Source organism: Suricata suricatta, chromosome 2, assembly GCF_006229205.1.
Source record: "Suricata suricatta isolate VVHF042 chromosome 2, meerkat_22Aug2017_6uvM2_HiC, whole genome shotgun sequence".
NCBI classification, from domain to species: Eukaryota; Metazoa; Chordata; class Mammalia; order Carnivora; family Herpestidae; genus Suricata; species Suricata suricatta.
In genome coordinates this window covers 45,037,955-45,059,497 of record NC_043701.1, presented here as the reverse complement: position 1 = coordinate 45,059,497, position 21,543 = coordinate 45,037,955, and positions in this window count along the sequence as shown.

Genomic DNA, 21,543 nt, shown 5'->3' with positions numbered 1-21,543 from the left:
TGGTAAGACGTCAGGGGGCAAAACATGCATTCAGGAAAAAAGGTGGAAAAAGGAAATAAAGAAAAACAGAAAATCGCCCAAGGGAGATAAAACAACAACAACACTGCTGAACAAATTAAGGACACAGACGGCAGGAATGGCAAAAATTCAGCAGAATAAAATGGAAGCAAAAGGGTTTAAAAGAACTAGGTAGGCAAAGAAGTCCAGTGACTATAAATCTATTGAGCACCTGCGGTGTGCCACGCATGGTTGCAGGCACGAAGGCCTAGACCAGCTGCATGGCCGACCTGCACCCTTAGGGCCCGTGAAACAAAACTGCAGTTTGTTTTCAGCTTCCCACACCCCCTACAGTGGAAAATGCAAAGGGCACCTAAGAAAGGGCCCCTTGACAAGTCCTATCATGGACTTGTCGTGTTCTCCATATACAGGCAAGTGGCGTTATCCGGCACTGGAAGGGTCTCCTCCGAACTTAACTTAAAAGACGTTTATCTCTTGTCACCTCCTCCTTAGCTGGGTTACTGTTATGGGGCAGTTGCGTAGCCCCCCCCAAACTCACAGGTTGAAACACTACTGCCCAATATAATGGCATTAGGAGAGAGGCCTTAAGGGGTATAATTAAGGTTAAATGAGGTCATTAGTGTGGGGCTCCGATCCAACAGAACTGGTGTCCTTATAAGAAGAGATGCCAGACTGCGGATGATACCAAAGGCCACGTGAGCACGTGGTGAGAGGCTGGTCCCCTATGAGCCAGGAAGAGGACTCTTATCAGAGCATGATTTGCCAGCATCTTGATCGTGGGCTTCTAGCCTCCAGAAGGGTGAGGAAGTGAATTTCTATCGGCATTTACTTGACCCAGGGTCTACACCTTAAAGGCCTGCAGTATTTTGAAATAGCAGCTCTAGCTGACTAACACAGTCACATTTGGTGAATGTGCCATGCCTAGCATGCGGTCATCTCTCCTTGGTGCCTCCTGAGTAATGATCAGGACAAAAAGGGTGATGAACTATGTAAGCCTACTTTGAAAATCTGGGATTCTACCCTGAGCATTCCTGGCCATGATGCACTTTTCTATGAGCAAAAGAGGGGCCTAACCATGGACCAAAAATGGTTTGTGCCGATTTTGTGCTGGTGGAGGGAGAGCAATAACCCCGGCATCTCAGGACGACAGGGGAAAGACGGACCCTGGAGGTGCTGAGCTGTGAGCGCAGGGGTACAATTATGTCATTCCTCATCCACTGAAATGCGATGCAGTCATGGGCTGCGTGGGTCGGGTGACAGCGATTGCTACAACCTGCCTTTCTGGGGGGGTTGTCATCCTTGTCTACACGCTATGGAAATAGGAAAATTCTCAAGATCATGGCCATGTCTGAAGTATTCCTCTGTGCCTGATGCTCTGATAGTACTCCCAAACATGCCTCCGAACATCCCCTCATACCCTTCAAACACCTCACCTGTTTCTACCGCCTGACTGATACAAATTCACCTGCTTCTCCTGATGCCCAAGTGGTCTTGGGTGAGGCTACGTATGGCAATCGGAGATCTGTTCATGTTCCCTAAGCAAACTGATGTAACTCTGATCCAAATCCAACTCAACAACAAAGCCCAAGCTCGAGGGACCTGTGCCCCTTTAAACTGTACCTTTGTGTGTGAAGCAGAAGGGACATAGAATGTCTCTCCAGTGGGTTCTGAATCTCAGTGGTGGGAAGGCCTTTCCCAGATTGGTTTCTTCCACAGGCATTCTGTTTCAGTGCTAACGTTAGTGCTAGCTACTGAATCCACTATGCCTGTACACTTTTTAATATCAGGGTAGGATCCACAGAAATAAAATTTATTATTTAAATCATTTTTCAGTGTATAATTCATTGGCATTAAGTACACTCACAATGTGGGGTGATCATCACCACTATCCACTTCCAGAACTTCTCCATCATTCCAAACTGAAACCCGATATCCATTAAGCAGGAAGTCCCCATTCCCTGTCCCCAGCCCTGGGTAACCTCCTACTTTCCGTCTCCATGAACCTGCCTTTTCCAAGTACCTCAAGTAAGTGAAGGCTACAGTATTTGTCCTTTTGTATCTTTCTTATTTCACTTAGCATACTATTTTCAAAGTGCACCCGTGTTATGGCATGTCAGAATTTTCTTCCTTTTATGGTGGAAGAATATTCTATAGTAGGTATACATCACATTTTGTTTATCCATTCATCTGTTCCTGTAGATTTTAGGGCTTTCATTACCCCTAGTATTAAGCCTCTGTTATCAGTTAATAATCATTTATATTCAACTCTATTAACACTGCGTAGTTTCTCTCTCCTGCCTAGAACCCTAACTGATACATTTGCGTTTGGAAGCTGCCTTTCTCTTATTTCACATGACCTTGATGGTTCCAAGCATAGAACTTACTCCTCTTTATCATAAGCCATACTGCCACACTATTGTATGATAATCCTATTATCATAGTGACAGGTCCTAGGACAGGCATATGACCCAACCAATGCCAATCAGAGTCATTGTCCAGGACCAATAGATGGATATGGGGGAAATGTCTTTCCATATGGTTTGCCACACTGAGGTTCATACGGACACATTCCCAGACACGTGTAAAGGGCTAATCTCGTGGTAGGAGAAACTGAGACCAACATGCAAAGAGAAAGAGGGATGGAAAGGAGAGATGGAGAGGTTTCTAATATATCCAGAGGCAGTGCAGCCTGAGAAGAAGGTCGGAATTTAAGGAAGTGAGGGAAGAAATAAGAAGAGTGAGAAAGGGCAGCCAGGACTGCAGAGGAGACATCAGGAGAAGGTAGTGTCATGCTATCGTGATCATTGTGGCATCAAGAGAGGAGTGTTTTAAGTTTATATTTATTTTTGAGAGAGGCAGAGTGAGTGGGGAAGGGGCAGAGAGAGCGAGAGAGAATCCCTAGCAGGCTCCGTGCTATCAGCACAGAGCTTGATGCAGGGCTGGAACTCACGAACTGTGAGACCATGACCTGAACCAAAATCAAGAGTTGGATGCTTAACTGACTGAGCCACTCAGGTGCCCCAAGAGAGGATTTTTTTAAAAGTTTATTTATTTACTTATTTTAGAGAGAGAGAGAGAGAGAGAGAGAGAGAGAGAGAGAGAGAACAACCAGTGGGGGAGGGACAGAGTGAGGGGGACAGAGGATCTGAGTGGGCTCTGTGCTGACAGCAGAAAGCCCGATGTGGGGCTCAAACTCATGAACCGTGAGATCATGACCTGAGCCGAAGTCAGACACCTAACCAACTGAGCCACCCAGGCACCACCCCTCCAAAAAAGGATTTTTTAAAAGAAGGGAGGGGGTAAGAAAATAATGGGCTGGAAAATGGCCCTAGCCATTTGGGCACTAGCCTGTGGCTGACCAGAGTGAGAGCAATGGCAGCAGAGTGCTCTGCTCTAGCACCTGTGCGCCTCTCTCTGTCCGTCTCCGGCACCCTCAAGAGCCCTGGGCTCGGGCCATGCTTGCTGTTCCCCAAAGATGCCCCAGCACGCAAGCTGCTCCAGTGCATGTTCTTGAACAACTCTGACTGACTCTGCAAAATTCAAGTCAAGCTCAGTTCTTCAGGGAAGCCCAGCAGATCAGTTCCTGAATCCCAGGGAGCAGGTGCTCCGGCAGCACCTGGATGTCCTTCCCTTGCATTAGCATGCTGCTGGCCGTGCACATCTGTCTCCCCTGCCAGCCTGTGGAACTCCTTTAAGGCAGGGGCTTCTGTTTATACATCTTTGCATTCCAAGGGCTCTGCCAAGGGCCTGGCCTTGAAAGGAGCTTACCGCACACTAATAATGGGTCAGCCCCTGCAGGGATGCACTCACCAGTTCTCCTGCTACAGGGCCACGGGATCTGGTTGCCATGGTGCTGAGAGCATGATGCCCCCACCTGCTGTTTCCAGGAGGAACAAATCACAGGGAGCTGAATGCATGTTGGCACCTGGCCAGCAGGACGGATGCTGGGCCAATCCTGCCGTGGCAGACAGTTTTCCAGCTAAAGAGACCTCTTCACCCTTTTCTTCCAGGCAGGTAAACTGTTGAGTAACATCAAAGAGTTTCCTTTCTTCCATATCTGGAAGATTTAAAGGGCTCCTCTTTTGCCAGTATCCTTCTGTGCTCTCACGCTAGTTTTCTCTCCTCTCCTCCTGCCTCCAACACTGTCCTTTCTGTCTCCTTGTCTGAGGCTAAGACAGAGCCTTCCAAACTAAAGCCTATCGGCCAGATGCTCAGAGAGCCTCAGTCTTTTTCTAAGGGCCTTGAATGGATTGGGTGAGGTGTACCCACATTATGGAGGTTTACTTTACTGACCTACTGACTGAAGTGTTAACCTCATCTAAAAACTCCTTTATCGCAACATCCAGATGTGTTGCCCAAGTATCTGAGTACTGTGGCCTAGCCAAGGTGACACATAAAATTAGCCCATCACAGCGCATGACCCAGTTCTTGTCAATGAGACGTCACAAGTTGTTGCCTGTGGCTTCTGGGAGGGCTCCTAAGAAGGGACGCAGCTGTGCTGGCCCACGTCCTGGTCCCTTTTCCTCATCCTTTCTGCCTACGAAGTGGGCCTAATGCTCGACACTTCATCAACCATCGGAGGAGTGAGCTGCTATATCTTCAAGCCTTGAACCTGTCCTGGATTTCTCATCTTTGTGCTTCTTTTTAGATGGCAGGAAAATAGAGCACTGCATACAGTTCTATATCTGTTTTTCAGGTCTCTGTGAATTGCAGTTAAATGCAACTCCTTATACACCAGCCTCTGCTTCTTGGCCATTCAAGGTTGTTTCATGCCTTTGCCTGGCCTCCAGGCCCCTACTGACCCTGTGAGTCATCTTGCTGTCCCCTTAATACATGTTCTGTCATATGGGCTAGCTTGAATGGAGTCTTGTTTATAACCAAGAACCCCCCCCAATATAAGGCAGATGCTAGGTGGGAGGGACTGAGGAATTAGGGGTGTGAGGCCAAAGGCAAACAACCATTCCTCTTGAAAGTTAGTAAGGTATGGGGCGCCTGGGTGGCACAGTGGATTAAGTGTCCGACTTCAGCTCAGGTCATGATCTCACGGTTTGGGAGTTTGAGCCCCACATCGAGCTCTGTGCTGACAGCTCAGAGCCTGAAGCCTGCTTTGGATTCTGTGTGTGTGTGTCTCTCTCTCTCTTCCCCTACCCCACTCATGATCTGTCTCTCAAAAATAAATAAACATAAAAAAAAGAAAAGAGAAAGTAAGGCTGGATCATAGAGTGCATGTGGAGTGAGGCTGGGAGGCAGGCCTTGGTGAGACTGGCCTCACTCCACATGCACTTTATCCTGAAAACAGAGGGGTTGGTGGGTAGTCTCTGTGTAGGTCACATGATCACACTTCTAAATCAGGCATCTCCCTGCAAGTGTAGCAAGGAGAAAAGATGGCTGGGAGTCAGTCTAGACAGTCTGAAGACCGAGAAACTTGCTGTAGAGATCCAGATAAGAGACAATGGAGCAGTCAGGAAAGGAGAAACAAACTTTAGAAAGACTGAGAGATAAATAAAACAGGCAAGAACTGTATTTGACAGGTAAAGGAGAGAAAGAGGTCAAGTTCAGAAGCAAAAATTCTGGCTCGAGTGCCCAGATGGACACCATCCTTTCCTCTGGCAGGCAGCTTATCACCCTCACACCATACCCTGGGACCTGCAGAAGTGTTGGTGGACACAGAACCTGTCATCTCCTGAAATCATAACAGCTACAGTCTTTCAGGTGGTCTTAGGCTGCATCATCACTGGTAGTGAGTTCTGAACCAGGAGGGTGATGCTCTTGGCCCCTTGACTCTGGTTAGAACATACACCAGGTAGATCATGTCTAATCTTGGTCCCTAACTACAAGGTGGAGCTTCGCAACTGGAACTGTCTAGGTAAGGGGGTCATCAGGAAACCACACCAATGAGGAAGTTCTAAGGGATCCGGGACTAGACAATTTTTAAGAGTATAATGCTCCTGTGTGCAAAAGTTTAAAGGCAGAAGGTACAGAGTTTTCCTCGTGGCCCTTGAGTACACAGCAAGGACTGGTGGACGGAAGCTGTAGGGAGGCATATTTTTGTCCAACGTAAAGAACCTTCCCTGGATTAAGTTGCCCCGTGTGGACAGGAAGCCCAGGGTGGGAATGAACAGCCCATCTGAGAGGTACCTGGGAGGAGGCTGAGGGGTTCCTCCTCCCAATCCACCCCAAGGAAGTACGGAGCAGGGACCACAGCTCAAAGAGCCACAGGAGCCAGGGGAGGCTTTAGTGGGAGCAGTCCAGCTAGCAGAGCACAGATTCGAAATTAAAACCAACAGCAGCAACAAACGCTGTGCAGTCCCACAAACCCTGCTGCAGAGGGGGCATGGGGCCAACGCACAACTTCTGCCATGGAAGGTCAGGGGCAGAGTGTGCTGGGGCTGGTCTCACAAAGCACCCTGAACTGGGTGGCTCCAACAGCAGAAATTTATGGTCTCACAGGCGTTGGCGGGGCCGTGCTCCTTCCGAAACCTCGAAGGGAGTCTCTTCCGGCTTCTGGTGGCTCTAGGTGTTACCTGGCTTCTGGCAGCACGAATCCGATCTCTACTTCCATCTTCACGTGGCCATCTGACCTCTGTGTCTGTGTCCAGATTTCCTTCATTTATAGGGCCACCAGTCATAGTGGATTAAGGGTCCACTCTCCTCCTATATGAGCTCAACTGATTTTATCCATGTGGAGCCCATTCCAAACAAAGGCACATTCTGAGGTGGCCTTATCTTCTGCAGGAGCAGAAGTCTGAAGGCCCATGCGGCTGGAGACTTGTCGATCCAGGAGTCACACCTAGCTTTGGTGAGGCTTTTGTTTGTCTGTTTTTGCCTGTCTTGTCTTTCTGGCCTACAGAAGCTTCTTCCTTCCCATCAAACCGGCAAGGCCAGAGCCCCACGACTACGCAGTGACTGATGCACTCTCTCTCTGCGGCAGAAGCAGAGTGAGCCAGGATGACTTCTCACAGGGCTGAGAAGGGTTTGGGGGGCTTGTCCGTGTTCACGGTCTTGGGGCAAGGTGTCCAGTGGCCTCAATTCTGGTGCAGAGGCTACCTTCTGCTCTGAAAACTTTGGAAGGCCAGGCCTGCGTGTGCCTGAAACAGCCTGTGTGCTACCTGGGAGCTAGTTTGTGGCGAACTGCTCCCTCTGCTGGACACAGGGAGACTTGTTCTCCCTCCATTTTTTAAAAAATAGTTTATCGTCAAATTGTTTTCCATATAACACCCAGTGCTTCTCCCCACAAGTGCCCCCTACCATGACCATCACCCCCTCCCTCCCTCCCCCTCCCCCTTCAGTCCATGGTTCGTTTTCAGTATTCAGTAGTCTCTCTTGATCTGTGTCCCTCACTCTCCCCCACTCTCTTTCCCCCTTCCTTTCCCCATGGTCCCCATGGTCTGCCTCCATGTCTTAGGGGTTCGTTTCCCTAAGCCACAAGTTCATGTATCCATAGGAACAGTGGGAAGGGGCCAGAGGTCAGCACGTCCAATCTCCTTCATTGTTCAGAGAGGGAGACTGAGGCCAGAAGGGGGAAAGGCCTTGCTGAAGGCCACAGAGAGAGTTAGAGAAGGGGCTGGGTGTGATTAGACATGAACCTCCTCCCTCCCAAGCCCAGGTCTGGGAAGCATACCTAAGGATCCTAGCAGCATAGGCTGGAAGAAAACCAAGGGGCTCCTGGGAATCCCACACGTACGTTAGCTTGGGGGACAAATGGCAGAAGAGGGCAAAAGAGAAGGAGTGGGTACCTCACTTCAAGTAGGAGCATCAGAAAGCTGGAGAGATACTGGCCCAGAGACGTGTACCAGGCCCATCAGTCCACTTACTCTAAAGAATTCCCCACCAGTCTATGTGAGTAATCTCAGCACTGCCCAACACCATACTCCTAAAAAGCCATGTACCAATAGAGCTTCTGTAAATCGGATGTTCTCTTTACTCTCTCCCTCCCTCTCCTGTGTCCCAGGCACCCTTCCCACCTTTCTCATACCTGGCCCACCGGCAATAGAGTAGTTCAGGCAAGCTTACTGCTGTTACAAGTAGACTAGAAGGTATCACAGCTCAAATGCAACAGAAATTTATGTTTTGCTCATGTTAATGGTTCAAAGAGCTTAAGAGAAAAAGGTACAACAGGCTCTGTTCACACAGTCACTCAGAAACCAGGCTTTGCCATAACCCATGGACATCAACTGACAGCCAGCAGAAAGGGAAGGGCACAGAGGATGGCACATGGGAGTTCTAGGCTAGGCTGGGAAGTAGTGTGCAGCAAATTCAATCATGTTCCATTGGCTGGAACTCAAAGCATCCAAAGGGACAAGACAAAACTAAACCTAACCCTGGGTTAAATGTTGATCTGATGGGGGTTGTGGCACCACAAGACTATACCTAAAGAGCTCCTACAACAGGCCCAGGACCCCAGCCGCTGCCCCTTGGAATCCATGACGGGGCTGGTGCTGAGGCACGCCTCCCGCAGGCTGCTCCCTGCCACTGACTGAGTGCAGCCCACACACTATGGCAGATGGTTCCGCTGAGTACAGGGGACTCTTGTGTTGTCAATATAAGCTCCTTGTGAATAGGAAGTTTGTCAGTTTGGTTCATTGCCATTCCTCCAGTCCTTTGAACAATGCTTGGCACATAGTACGTGCTTGGTAAATGTTTATGGCACATTTGCTTTGTGACAGGTGCCAGGGCTCTTAAGCAGTGCAGAAGTTCCAGGGAGAACACTACCTCACCACTGTGACATTCCCAAATCCTAAGAGGGGCCTTGAAGGCCAATGGTTTGGTCACTTGTGTGCCGAGCTGGAACACAGGAATCCTGTCAAAGACTAGGAGTCCCTGCACTTGGATCCAGCCTCCAAGTCTCTCACCGAGACCTTGGCCCTGTGACCCGATAGTGTTTGGGGAGAGTTGCTGGTCTCCATTTCTTCCAGATCCACAGACCTCTCATTCCTCGTCTTAGAGAAAATCTTGCTACTCTAGCCACTTGTGCTTCTCACTTTACAAGCCCCTGCGTGGGCATCTCCCCCTGACTCTTAATTTAACAGTTTGAGATGATAAAAATCTTCCCTGACTTATACCCTGGGGATCAAGGAAGGGGGGGGGGGAAGGGAAGGGAACCAGTTCTCTGTCCTCTTGATGCTCCTACACCAGTAAATAAAAACAGAAATTAATCTTACATTAAATTGCCCTGCGTCAGCCATGGGCATTATCATTAAGGTTTCAAGGGACCTTATCTTGTGTTTTTGGAGGATAGAGTCTAAAACAAATCTTTGCTAAGGGAGGCTGGAAACTGAGGCAAAACATTTATTAATGGTTCAGGGGCCAGAAGGGAGAGTCCATGAGAGTGCATTATAGAAGCCAGATCATCTGGACCATGGGCCAGGTTCACACACCCCGTATTAAGAAGCTCCTTCAGGGCACCTGTTTGCTTTAGCCTCTGCTGTAGCCACGTGCACCCAAGGGAAAAAGAAGTAGAAAATCAAGCTTTGGGGCTTTCTGCTTCTTAAGTAAAGGCTTACTGAATATGACACGTGCCTGGCATTATTTTCACTGCAGTGGCAACCGCAAAGGTCCCTCGAAGGCCAACAGTTTGATCACTCACATCTCAAGAAAAGGGACTGAACAGCCAGTTTAGGGAAGAATCCACCAGTGTGTAACAAATTACCCCCAAACCCAGGAGCTTAAAAATTCACAAACATTTATTATGTCAGAGCTTCTCAGAAATTTGGGAGCAGCCCAGCTAGGTGCATCTGCTCAGGGCCTGCCATAAGGTTAGATACAAGTCATCTTAAGGGTGGACTGCGGCCGGAATGCATGACTCCCAGATGGTGCACTCACCGGGGTTATGGCGGGGGGACTGAGCTTCTCATCGGCCATTTGCACTCATCATTAAAAAGCTTGAGTATCAGGGCACCTGGGTGGCTCAGTCAGTTAAGCCTCTGACTTCGGCTCAGGTCAGATCTCACGTTTGTGGGTTCGAGTCCCGCGTCGGGCTCTGTGCTGACGGCTAGCTCAGAGCCCAGAGCCTGCTTCCAGTTCTGTGTCTCCTTCTCTCTTTGCCCCTCCCCCTCTCATGCTCTGTCTCTCTCTGTATCAAAAATAAATAAAACAAAAAAAAAAGCTTGAGTATCTATATTAATATGAGACTAAGAAGATTTAAGATGAAGATGAATATTGCATAATAACAAAACTGTCATTCAGCAAAAAATTAAAAAATGTGTATTTGCCTAAGAAAGTCAAAATACATGAAGCAAACATGACAGAACGAAAGGGAGAAATAGGTAAATTCACAATCACAAAGTTTTTTTAAGTTTATTTATTTATTTTGAGAGAGAGAGAGAATATGAGTGAGTGGGGAAAAAGCAGAGTGAGAAGGAGAGAGAAAATCCAAAGCAGGCTCCATGCTCAGTGCAGAGCCCAACGTGGGGCTTGATTCCATGACCATGAGATCATGACCTGAACTGATATCAAGAGTCAGACACTTAACTAACTGAGCCACCCAGGTGCCCCAAATAGAGATTTCAATATCCTCTCTGTTATTGATAGAACAACTAGAAAAAACAATGACAGAAAATCTGAACACTCTCAACCACCTTGTCTAACTGGCCTTTATGAAACACCACACACAACAACTGCATAATGCACATTCTTTTTAGGTGTACGTGGAGCATTCACCAAGGTGCTGGGTCATATACTAGGTCACAAAACGTACTGAAGTTGATACCTTTCAAATGTTTTTCTCACACCATGTGGGAATTAAAGTAGAAAGCAACAATAAAAATAATAGTATATGTTAAGAAGTCTCAATATTTTCAAGTTAAGCAACACTCTTCTTGATAGTCAAGGCATCATAGAAGACATCATAAGGGTAATTAGAAAACATTTAAAACTAAATGAAAATGAAAATGCAATATATCAAAAATTTTGGGATCTAACTAAAGCAGTACTTAGAAGCAAATCTATAATTTTAAATGTTTATTTAAGAAGAAAAAAAGGTGAGGCGCCTGGGTGGCTCAGTCAGTTGAGCCTCTGACTTCAGCTCAGGTCATGATTTCACAGTTCGTGGGTTCAAGCCCTGCGTTGGGCTCTGTGCTGACAGCTAGAGGGCCTAGAGTCTGTCTTCAGATTTTCTGTTTCCCTCTTTGTCTGCCCTTCCCCTGCTCATGCTGTCTCTCTCTCTTTCTCTCAAAAATAAAGTAAAAAACATTTAAAAAATTTTTTAAAGAAAGAAAAACAAGGCTTGCAATAAATTATCGAAGTTGCTACCTTGAGGAGCTAGAAAAAGAAGAGCAATTTAAACACAAGTAAAAGAAAACAATTATAAAGATAAAGTAGAAATCAGTGGAATAGAATATGGACAAAACAATAGAGAATATTAACAAAGCCAAAAGTTAGATGTTTGAAAAATTGGTAAATTGGTAAACATTTAGCAAGACTGATCAAGAAAAAAAGAGAAGAAAAGAAAAAAAAAACCCTAATTACTGATATCAGGAATGAAATAAGGGATGGGATTTTACTCCAGACCTTACATGCATTTAAAGGATATATTGGAATGTTATGAGCAACTTTATGCCAATAAACCTGATAACTTATATGACACTGCCAGATTTCCTGAAAAACAAAATTTACCAAAAAAAGACAAAAGAGGACATAGAAGACATGGAGAGTTTCATTTCTATCAAAGGACCTATCACAAATTCACTGGTGAACTCTCCCAAACAGTTATGGAAGAAATAACACCAATCCTAAAGATGGATAGTTTAGGAAACAGGAGAAACTCTTCCCAACTCATTTTATAAAGCCAGCATAACTTTGACAGAAAGACTTCACAGAAACATTGCAAGAAAAGAAAATTATAGGCTAAAATCGCTCATGAACATAGAGGCAAACATCCTTATCAACATACTAGCAAATCAAATCCAAGAAAATATAAGAAGGATAAAACCAAGTGGGGTTTCTCCCAGCAATGCAAGGTTGATATAAAATTTCAAAAATTCAACAATGTAGTGAAGTATATGAAGGGAATTAAAAAGAAACACCCTACAGTCATCTCAGTAGTAGCAGAAAGAATTCAGCGCTATCCATGACAAAATCTTAAGCAAAGTAGGAACAGGCAGGAACTTCATTAAAATGATAAAGGCATCTACTAAAAATTCTACATCCAACATGATACTTAAAGAAATACTGAACACTTTGCCTCTAAGGTTTTTTCCTTTTAGCACTTTTTTAATATATCATGCCACTCCCTTCTGGTCTGCAGAGTTTCTTCTAAAAAAAGCTACTGATAGCCTTATGGGGTTTTCCTTGTAAGTAATGGCCTTTTCTGCTGTTGCCTTTAAATTGTTTTCTTTATTACTACTTTTTGCCATTTTTACTACGTGTCTTGGTGTAGACCTCCCAGGTTGAATTCTGGGAGGATCTCTGTGTCTCTTGGATCTGGATATGTTTCCTTCCCCAGATACAAAGAAGGATGTTCCCCTAACAAAATCAAGGCGTCCTCACCACTTCTTTTCAATACTATACAAGATGACCTAGACTATACAGGTAGGAAAGTAAAAAAAAAAAAAAAAAGCATAAAGATCAGAAGTAAGAAGTAAAACTGATTCTATATACTAATGACAATGATTATGAATGTAGAAAATCCCAAGAAGCCTACCAAAAAAAAAACCCAACTACTGAAACTAATAAATGAAAGACCACTGTATAAAATCCATTATGTTTCTATACCTTAGCGACAAACCATTAGAAAACAAAATCATGCTCAGAGTCAATGAGTAAAATAACTTAAAAATAAATGTAACAGGAGACATCCAAGGCCTGTATTGCTAAGCTGTCAAGTCTCCTGAAATTGACCTATGGATTCACAATCCCAGTATTTTTTTTTAATTGACAAGTCAATTGTAAAATTTATATGGAGATGGAAAGGATCTGAAATAGTCAAAAACAATTTTGAAAAAGAAGGAAAGGTGACAAATGTACATTACTTGACTTAAGACTTACTATAAAGCAATAATAATCAAGAAAGTGTGATATTGGCATAAAGGTTGATAGATGGAACACTAGAACAGACTAGGAATCACCCAAATAGACTCACACTTACATTGTCAATTTATTTTTGACAAAGCCACCGTATCTGGTCAGTGGTAAAGTAAGTACTGTGAGCTTTTTTTCTTTTAACAATTGGTGTTTGGAAAGATGGTGGAATAGGAGGACCTTAAGCTTGCCTTGTCCCACGGATCCAACCAGGTAACACTCACGGCACCGTAAGTAACCCAGACAATAACCTGAAGACTGGCAGAGCAATTTCCACCACTAAAGACTGAGAAGAGGTCACATCGAAGAAGGTAGGAAGGGTGAAGATGCAGTCTGGAAACAAAACAGACCATGGCCATCGGTGGTGGGGAGGGAGCTGGTGGTGTGGAGAAGGGCGGAAAACAGACCAACACACCAGAGAGCCCGCAAATGGGGAAGATGAATCTCCATAATATTTACCTTTGAAAGCCAAGGGGATCAGTTTCATGAGTTCTTATAACAAGCAGGATTAAAAGCCTGAAATATTAAAAATCTGGGCTTAGCTCTGGGAGAGCCTGGGTTAGGAAGTGGAGTCCTTGTCCTTAAAGAGACAGCATGACAAACAGCCAATGCAGATATGGCATAGAACGAGAAGTTTGAAAAATGCCAGGGGCAGAAGAGCAGGAGAGAGACTTGCTTATCTCAGAGTGTGGCCAGGAGAGACTGGGATCATGGGGAGACCCCTCTAGGAACAAAGGAGCTGGCAGGCACCATTTCCCTCCCCCACCACCAGCATAATCAATGGTCACCTCAATAAAATTCATTAATTAACTTGCCTGCACCAAGCCCTGCTTCCTACTTTGCAGATCCACCCTTTCCAGTCATGGTCACCTTAGTCCTGGCACTGGGGGACCCTTACCCCGAAGACCTGTGCAAATCCTGCCAGCACCACATCTCTTGGACTTGTGCATTTTGTAGGACCTCAGTTCCAGCACCATTGGGGCAGGTCTCGTTTCACAACTAGACCACTGCACACCTTGTTAAAATGTACCCCACCCCTCCTGGGGACCAAACATAGGCCACAATAGGTAAAGAGAGCATCTACAAACAACTGGACTGAAGGAAAAAGAAGTCAAGACTCAACAGCAGAGCACACGCAACACTCATAGGAGACACTGAAGCACCAGGCCCTGGGGAACAAGGGACACAGCACTTCAGGGCACTATAGGACCTCTTCTTCATAAGCCTGTATTGTTAAGAGCAAGAGAAGTAGCTGACTTTCCTAACACACAGAAACAGACACAGAAAGTCAGACAAAATGGGGAGACAGAGAGATATCTCTCAAATGAAAGAATAGGATCAAACCATAGCAAGAGACCAAAACGAAGTGGATATAAGTAATATGCCTAATAGAGATTTTAAAGCAACGATCATAATAAAGATACTTATTGAACTTGAGAAAAAAGTGGGAGACATCAGTGAGACCTTTAACACACAGATAAAAAAGAACCAATCAGAGATCAAGAACACAATAAATGAAATAAAAAAATACACTTACGGAATAGATAGCAGACTAGATGAAACAGAGAAATGAATGAATGAACTGGAAGACAGAGTAATGGAAAGTGAGCAAAGGAAAGAAAATCATGTAAATTGGGAATAGTCTAGGGAACTTGGTGATTCCATCAAGAGTAATAACATTCACATTACGGGGATCTCAGAATACGACAAGAGAGAAAAGGGGGCAGAAAATGTACTGGAAGAAATCATGTCTGAAAACTTTCCTAATCTGGGGAAGGAAACAGATATCCAGATCTAGGAGGCACAGAGATCCTTACAAATTTCAACCCAAGGAGGTCCACACCAAGACACATAGTAATTAAAATGGCAAAAAGTAGTAATAAAGAAAAAACATTTAAAGGCAGCAAGAGAATAGGCAGTTCCTTATAAGGAAAACCCCATGAGGCTATCAGTGGCTTTTTTAGCAGAACTCGGCAGGCCAGAAGGGAGTGGCATGATATATTCAAAGTGCTGAAAGGCAAAAATCTGCATCCAAGAATGCTCTATTCAGCAAGGCTATCATTCAGAGTAGAAGGAGAGATAAAGAGTTTCTCAGACAAACAAAAACTAAAGAAGTTCAGGACCACTACACCAGCCCTACAAGAAATACTAAAGAGGATTCTTTGAGTGGGAAGGAAAGACAGGAGAGTACAAAAAGTAAGAAACACAAAGCAGTAAAGATAAATATTTCTGTAAAAGTCAGTCAAGGGATTCATAAAATAAAAGGATTTAAAATATGACACCATATACCTAAAACATCGGGAGAAGAGGAGTAAAGAACGGGTTTGAACTTAAGCGGCCATCCACTTAATATCGATTTCTGTAAAAGAAGATGTTACATACAAACCTAGTGGTGACCACAAATCGAAAACCAGTAATAGTTATGCAAAGAGTAAGGAGAAAGAACTCCAAATATATCAGTAAAGAAAGCCAAAAAACCATGAAGGAGAGCAAGAGAAGAAAGGATCAGAGAAAATCCATAGCAACAACAACAAAACAAGTTATAAAATGGCAATAAATACATATTTATTGATAATTACTTTGGATATTGTGAGAGTTACCTTAAGATGGCGACTGAGTGGCCATTTTGCTGTGGGTTAGAGAAGAACTCCATGCACTGACAACCCCCATCCCCCACCCGCAGACCTGGAATATCCGCCAATCATGAAGCTCCAGCTTCCCATCACCCCGACAGAGGAGGCAACCTATCCCATCCTGCCACGTCCCTAAAGTGCCCTTATTTGGTGATCTGCCCTCCCAAGACCAAACCCAGAAGTCTTTCACCCATAAAATACCTCGCCCCTCCCTACCAGGTGCGACTTCCCACTCCCGGAGGAGTCCGGAACCTTGCCTGGGAATGGCAGATCTCAATAAAGGCTTTCTTGGTTCCATAACTTGGTCTTTCTTTCCTCTCGTCTCTGCCTCCATCTATTAAATCTTACAGATATAAATGGACTAAATGTTCCAATCAAAAGACATAGGGTGACAGAGTGGATAAAAAATTAATACCCATCTATATGTTGCTTATGGAGAAACATCATACAAATGTATGTCAAGAGAAAGCCAGAAGAGCAATACATATATCAGACAAAGAAGACTTAAAAAAAAAAGTTTGTAAGACTTTTAAAAGTTAAGAAAATTTTTCTAATCTTTACTTTTTTTTGAGAGAGAGAGAGAGACAGAGAGCAAGCAGGGGAGCGGCAGAGAATACAAAGCAGGTTCCAGGCTCTGAGCTGTCAGCACAGAGCCCAATGTGGGGTTCAAACCACGAACTGTGATATCATGATCTGAGCTGAAGTCAGACACTTAACTGACTGAACCACCCAGGCACCCCAAGTTTAAAAAACGTTTTTTAAAAAAGTTTATTTATTTTGAGAGAGAAAGAGAAAGAGGGAGGGAGGGACAGAGAGCGGGAGAGAGAAAATACCAAGCAGGCTCCATGCTGCCAGCACAGAGCCCAACACGGGGTGTGAACCCATGAATTGTCAGATCATGACCTGAGCTCAAGTCAAGAGTCAAGTGTTTAGCTGACTGAGCCATCCAATTGCCCAGACAAAATAAACTTCAGAACTAAGACTGTAACAAGAGACAAAGAAGGACACTATATAGTAATAAAGAGGACCATTAAAATGGATATAACAATTGTAAATATTTGTGCACCCAAGATGGAAGCACCTAAATACATAAAACACTTAAAAATAAGCAGAAAGAGTGGCACCTGGGTGGCTCAGTTGGTTGAGCGTCCGGCTTCGGCTCAGGTCATGATCTCACGGTTTGTGGGTTCAAGCCCCATGTCGGGCTCTGTGCTGACAGCTAGCTCAGAGCCTGAAGCCTGCTTCAGATTCTGTGTCTCCCTCTTTCTCTGACCCTCCCCTCCTCACACTGTCTCTCTATGTCTCTCAAAAATAAACAAAAACATTAAAAAAATTTTTTTTTAAATAAGTAGAAGGAAATAATCGACAGTAATACAATAACAGTGAGGAACATTAACATCCCACTTACATCCAGGGATGGGTCATCCAAACAGAAAATCAAGGAAACAGTGGCTTTGAATGACACATTGGACTAGATGGATTTAACAGACATATTCAGAACATTCTATCCTAAAACACATTCTTTTCAAGTGCACATGGAACATTCTCCAGAATAGATCACATATTAGATCACAAAAAAAGGCTCAACAAATTCAAAAAATTGAAGTCTACCATGCATCTTTTCTGATTACAGTGCTGTTAAACTAGAAATCATCCACAAGAAAAAATCTGGAAGGAGCACAAATACATGGAGGTTAAATAACATGCTACAAAAACAATGAATGGATCAATCAAGGAATCAAGGAAGAAATAAAAATTACATGGAAACAAATGAAATGAAAACACAATGGTCCAAAATCTTTGGGAAGAAGCAAAAGTTCTAAGAGGGAAGTTCACAGCAATACAGACCTACCTCAAGAAGCAATAAAAATCTCAAATAAACAACCTCACTTTACGCCTAAAGGAGATAAAGGAAGAACAAAACCCAAACCCAGCAAAAAGAAGGAATAATAAAGATTATAACAAAAATAAGTGATATAGAAAATTAAAAAACAATAGAACAAATCAATGAAAACAGGAGCAGGTTCTTTGAAAAGATCAACAAACTTGATAAATCTCTACCAAGACTCACAAGAAAAAAAAAGAGCAGACCCAAATAAACAAAACCACTAATGAAAGAGGAGAAATAACAACAGATACCACAAAGATACATACAACTATAATAGAATATTATGAAAATCTATAAGCCAAAAAATTGGATAACCTAGAACAAATGGATAAATTCCTAGATACATATAGCCTATCAAAAGGAAAGCAGGAAAAAATGGAAAATTTGAATAGACCAATTATCAGCAATGGAATTCAATTAGTAATCAAAAAACTCTCAAAAAACAAAAGTCTAGGACCAGATGGCTTCTCAGGCAAATTCTACCAAACATTTATTTTATTTTTTTAATGTTTTATTTATTTTTGATATAGAGAGAGACAGAGCATGAGAGGGAGAGGGGCAGAGAGAGAAGGAGACACAGAACTGGAAGCAGGCTCCAGGCTCTGAGCTAGTTGTCAGCACAGAGCATGACACGGGGCTCGAACCCACAAAGGTGAGATCTGATCTGAGCCGAAGTCAGAGGCTTAACTGACTGAGCCACCCAAGCGCCCCTCTACCAAACATTTAAAGAAGAGTTAATACCCATTCTTCTCAAACTATCCCCGGCAATACAAATTAATTCTATGAGGCCAGTATCACCTCATAAGGGTGATACCAAAACCAGATAAAGACATCAAAAAAAGAGAACTACAAGCCAGTATCTCTCATGAGTATAGATGCAAAATCCTCAACAAAATATTAGCAAACTAAACCCAACAATACATCAAAATAAATCATACATCATAATCCAGTGGGATTTATTCCCAAGATACAAGGGTGGTTCAGCATTTGCAAAACAATCAGCACGATACATCACATCAATAAAGAAAGAATAAAAAATATCTAATCATTTCAATAGATGAGGAGAAAGCATCTGACAAAGTACAACATCCATTTGTGATAAAAAAAAATCCTTTGCAAATTAGATCTAGAGGGAACACATTTCAACATAATAAAGTCCTTACAGGGGAGCCTGGGTGGCTCAGTGGGTTAAGGGTCCAACTTTGTTGCAGGTTGTGGTCTCAGGTTGTGGTCTCATGGTTCGTGGGTTCAAGCCCTGTGACAGGCTCTGTGCTGACAGCTCAGAGCCTGGAGCCTGCTTCAGATTCTGTGTGTGTCTCTCTCTCTGCCCCTCCCCATTCACTCTCTCTCTCTCAAAATAAAATAAAGACATTAAAAAAATGTTTAAAGTCCTTACATGAAAACTCCAGAGCTAACATTATATTCAATAGTGAAAAGCTGAGAGCTTTTCCCCTTAAGGTCAGGAACAAGACAAAGATGTCCACTCTTACTACTTTTATTTAACATTAATACTGGAAGGCCTAGCCATAGTAATTAGACAACATGAAGAAATAAAAGGCATCCAAATTAGTAAGGAGGAAGTAAAACTCCAATAATCATGCTGTTGGGTATTTACCCCCAAAATACAAAAATGCTAATTCAAAGGGATACATGCACCCCCTGTGTTTACTGCAGCATTATTTACAATAGCTAAATCATGGAAGCAGCCTAAGAGTCCATCAACAAATGAATGGATAAAGAAGACGTGGTATATACACAATGGAATGTTATTCAGCCACAAAAAAGAATGAAATCTTGCCATTTGTAACAACATGGATGGAACTAGAGAATACAGTGCTACGTAAAATAAGTCAAACAAAGATAAGTACTATATAATCTCACTCACATTTGGAATTTAAGAAACAATACCAAGGAAGACAGGAAAAAAAGAGAGACAAACCAAGCTTCATTAAGCTACGTGGTAAAACTGGCTCTTCTTCCAGCTCACATTCTGTTCTGGTCCTCCACTCACGTAGTAGTTGTGTGACCATAGACAAGCAGTTTATATCTTAGTGCCCTGAATCCTGAACCCCAAAAATGGGAATTATTATACAGTCTATCTCCTTGGACTGTGAATAAAATGCAGGAGGTAATTTAGAACACTGACTGGTACACAGTAAGCCCTCAATGAATATACTCTATTATGACTGTCTTGTAGATACTTTTTTTTTTTTTAAGGGAAACCCTTTCTACTAAGGGCCATGTGGGCCTTTTGGAGATACACAGCTTTGCCTTCTTAGAAATAATTACTGACAGCAGTGGGGAGGATAAACTGGAGATGAACTAAAGAATTAAATATATATATATATATATATAATTGTTTTCAAAGTATACAGAAGTATAAAGATATGTAAAAATTAAAATTGTTTTTGTTTAAAAATATTAAGATAAATCCAAAATCGCCTATTAAAATGAAGCCAAATAAAATTGTAATTAATAAATATCAAATCTTGAAATAAACGTTTTAAATTTTTTTTTGGTCTTTATTATTTTATTTTGAGAGACAGAGACAGAGAATGAGCAGGGGAGGTGCACAGAGAGAGGGAGACACAGAATCTGCAGCAGGCTCCTGGCTCTGAGCTGTCAGCACAGAGCCCAACGCGGGGCCGGAAGCCACGGACTGAGCCGAAGTCGGACACTTAACTGACTTAGCCGCCCAGGTGCCCCGAAATAAAAGTTTTTAAAACACAAATTGTTTAATATTGCAGAAGCTTCTTCTGTACTTGACCTGCTTATGCTAAACTGTCAGTACTTTTCCAGAACCCCACATGGGAAGAGGAAGAAGAGAATATGGACTTCCATAGTACTGCGACAGGCAACTTCATTCTGCCGCCTCTGTCTACTCTCCTAAACTGGGATGGAACTGTGGGTCACAGGGAAGGTGTGTGTGGTGGCTTTAGTAGGACCCCCCCCCCCGCCCCGCAAACCGTTCTTTAAACTGGCTGTACCAGTTGCACTCCTCTCAACAGTGTGGGACAGTCCCAGCTCCTTATTTGGCATTTTCCATAATTTTCATTCGGACATTCTGGGGGGGATGCGCAATGCTATTTCTAAAACCAACACTTTATCTTTAACACTTTATTAATGTCCATTCCTTCTCTGGGAAGGGAATCCAGCTTTGCCAGCCGACCCACCTTTGGGGCCCAGGGGAGGGAGAGAGTCTTTTCTGGAAAGTCGGTAGCGGGGGCCAAGCACAAGAGGACAGGTGGGCTGAGGCAAGGCCATGCAGAGGGATTCTGAGTTTCACTCCCCTGCGTTCCCTTGTTTCCTAGTCGTTCCTCCTCTCTCTGCCTCTACTTTTTCCTCGTCTCTGCAGGTTTAAACCCTGTTTGCTCTGCAAAGGTTGCTCAGAACTGACCTCCAAAAAGCCCCTCACCTGTCCTCCGCCTTTCCCCAGCTATTTTCTTGAGGTCGACAAGGCAAGGGCGCGTTAAGACGGGCAGATCATTAACCAAGTCTTTGGTTTCTTCATGTAAGGAACAAGAGAGCTTGAGAAACGCTGAGTCTACGATCCTGATCGATGTTTTATGAACCTTTAAGGCGTTGGGGGCGCAAGAACACAAACAAGCGTGTATTCCCGTGGGTGAGCCCGAGTGTTGGTGCCCAAAGCCTCTGCTCTGAAGGTCCTTGGGTGTCTCAGTCTGCAGGTGTCGGGATTCGGCTGCGTCTTGGATCGTCCACTCTATTGCGGGGTGGCCTGACGCATCTTTGTGCAAGTCTGTTGGCGGGGTGTTACCTGAGATCCTGCAGACTTCCCAGACGCGGGAGGTGGGGCGAGCCCGCTCGAGTCTCAGAAGAATTGCGGGTTCTGTGTCGAATCTGCTGGCCGTCACCCGGCGCGGCGCCGCGGGGTTGGGGAATGTGCGGCTGCGCGCGCGCCGCGGCGTTTACGCGGCGATTTCATCATGTTCCCGGCCGGGCCGCGCGCGCCGCTTCCGCCGCCGCCGC